Source organism: Echinops telfairi, unplaced genomic scaffold (assembly GCF_000313985.2).
Source record: "Echinops telfairi isolate 266 unplaced genomic scaffold, ASM31398v2 ScPeMD7_1713;HRSCAF=2227, whole genome shotgun sequence".
Lineage (NCBI taxonomy): Eukaryota > Metazoa > Chordata > Mammalia > Afrosoricida > Tenrecidae > Echinops > Echinops telfairi.
Window position 1 is genome coordinate 21,178,812 of NW_022105611.1, and position 2,734 is coordinate 21,181,545.

Genomic DNA, 2,734 nt, shown 5'->3' on the forward strand with positions numbered 1-2,734 from the left:
GGATACTTAGTCAGTTGACCCTCTCTAGACCCAAACTGGATTTACATGATGCTCAACTATTTCTCAGTTGTTGAACCCACACACAAAAACCTTATGTTCCCCAAAAGATTATCAAAAGACTCAAAGATAACCAGCCTACAGACTGGGAAATGTGTCTCTGGAAACAACTATCCCTTCAAAGGAGCACCCTGCCTGTTCTTCTTCCTGAGACAAACTGTTCATTCTTCTGGCAGTTCATGGTATAGTTCATACTCTCCATCCACCCTGTAATTCAAAGGCATCAGTTCGCTTCCACTCTTCCTGAGTGCATAGTAGGTGATTGAAAATCCCAGATATCAACCCTATCGGACAGAGCAGACCTGCTCTTTTGGGTTTCTGAGACTTAAAACTTTTACAGGAGCAGACAGCCTCATCTTTCCCCCATGGAGGGGCTTGGTGGGTTTGAACTGCTAACATTGGGGTTAGCAGCTTGATGCTAGGCTCACTACAGCACCAGGGCTCCTTGGTTTGGGTCAGGCACACCTTATTCTCCAAGGTGGCATTTTGCTTTTTGACACTTAATACTCAACAACTTAACACTTCTTTGACATAACAAAACACTTCCTACCATGGGATTTCTGAGATGGAAGTTTCGTGAAACAACTTCAGCTTGGCAAGGATGGTGAGCCCATCATTTTATAGACTTTGGACAGACTATGAGGAAGGACCGGTGCTTGGTAACAAAACCATCATGCTTGGTAAAGCAGAGACTCTGTGGGAAAAAACAAACAAAACCAAAATGAGGAACAACCTCCATCAGATGGATGGATACTGGATTGTGATAAGAGTTGTACGAGCCCACAATAAAATGATTTTTTTTTTTTTTAAAAGGGATGATCGTTGGGGTCATGGGCGTGGGAGCCTGGCTCCGAAGCAAGGCAACGAGCAGCTTTCCTCGCCTCGAACGCGAGGGCGAAGGCCACCCTGGAGCACCTGGAGGGCGGGGACCAGGACGCAGCGAGAGAGAGAGCGCGGGGCGAGCGTCCCGGGGCGCAGAGCCCGCGGAGGGTGCACCTCGCCTTCCTCCTGAGCGCTATGAGCCGCTGGAGGAGCCGGCGCCCTGGGAGAAGCCCCGGAAAAAGTAGCGGCAGAAGCTGAAGAAGTGTGGCAAGAACATCGGCAAGGTTGTCAACGAAGGATGCCACTCTATGGTCCTTGGCCTGCAGGGATTCGCTGCAGCTTACTCGGCTCCCGGTGGAGTAGCCACCAGCATGGCGTCCTCTGTCCACTAGTGGAAGCTGCTGGGCAGGAGCCCCAAGAATGAATGGAAGCGCTTGCTCCGGAAACCCAGCAAAGCCAAGAATATTGGAGACTTAAACAAAACAAGACTTAGAAGAAAAAGAGAACTCTTTTTTAGTAGAACTGGATAAGTGAGGAGTCAGCTTTCCGCGTCGCTTTATGCAGGTCGACCAGAAGGCCAGTGCCCAAAGGATTAGGCTGTGGGTAGAGAGGGGTGAGATGGAGGAAGCTTGTTCCTAAAGCCCAATCCTTCCCATGAAGAAGGCGAGGGGGTGGAAAAAGACCCATGAGAGCACATGGGTGGGTGAGCAGCCTGGAGGTTACAGAGCGAGAAAGGAGGAGGACTTTGAGCGGAACCTGGCAAGTTGGTCTGTTTTCAATAAGTGGCAAGGCAGCCTGTGACTGCCTTCGTCTGAGAACAGCACAGGCGCTGCTTGTTTCTAAAGCCATCCTCCCTCCGCTCCCCCTCACTCCACTCCTCTACTGCCAGGAGTTAGGTGACAGGCTTGGGAAGAAGAAAAAGAATCCTACTGAAGGCGATGATACTTTGAAGACCTTGATGGGCCTGTGGTGACTGCTACAAGTGGACCAAAGCTCCTCATTCTCGCCCATCGCGGACCTGAGGGGCCGCCGACGGGGAGGGCAGGAGTCACAGCACAGTCAGATGCTCTTGGCTGGCTGGTCCTGGTTCTTTGAGGCCCTGCTCCTGAGGCTCTATGCCCAGTGCACATGAACCAATGCTAGTGCCTCCTCTGGTGCCAGCCGAGGTCTTGGCTTTTGACTTTGCCCATGTAGCCATGTTAACCCACTCTGGATGGATGCTAGGTGCTTCCCACAGGCCAATCCAATTTGATGTAGTTTGGCTTGGAATGGAGGGAACTCAGAGCAAGACACAATGCCCACAGATGAAAGTTCATGATTCAGAGACGGAAACAGGATGTAGAAGACAGGTGATAAGGAAGTAGATAGAAGTTAAGGATATTGCAAAGATAAGTGGAAAGTACAGGAACTGGATCTCGATTAGCAGCCTTAGAAAATATTAAGTGGGCCCGGCCTTGAACTCCAGGCAGGGCCCAAGGGTGGCCAGAGAGAAATGCTGACTGGGGCTCAGGGTCACTCTGTGGCCCTTGGGCTCCCATTGGCTGCCCTTATAGCTGCCTTTCCTCTCTTCCTCTGCCCAGGTTGAGCTGCTCTCACTGGACTTGAAGATAGGATGGGGGCCCGGCATCCATGGAGGATGGCCAGTGGACCATCAGACAGGGAGGAGAAGGAGAGAGGAGGCCTTTCCATGACCTACTGCAAAATCCCGGTGAAAGGCCACCTATTGTGAATTTGTTCCCACCATATCCAAATTCCCAAGTGGTGGTAGTTGATCTCCCTGCAGGCTAGGCAGCAACATCTACCTGTTGTCTCACGAGATTTCTCTGAACATGAAAAGGGAGCCTCGAGGCTCATG

At 51.2% G+C, this 2,734-nt stretch overlaps 1 pseudogene; it reads left to right on the forward strand.

Moving 5' to 3' along the window:
- Window positions 1–887: 887 nt before the first annotated feature.
- LOC115870498 lies at window positions 888–1,271 on the forward strand (annotated as a pseudogene).
- The last annotated feature ends 1,463 nt before the right edge of the window (window positions 1,272–2,734 follow it).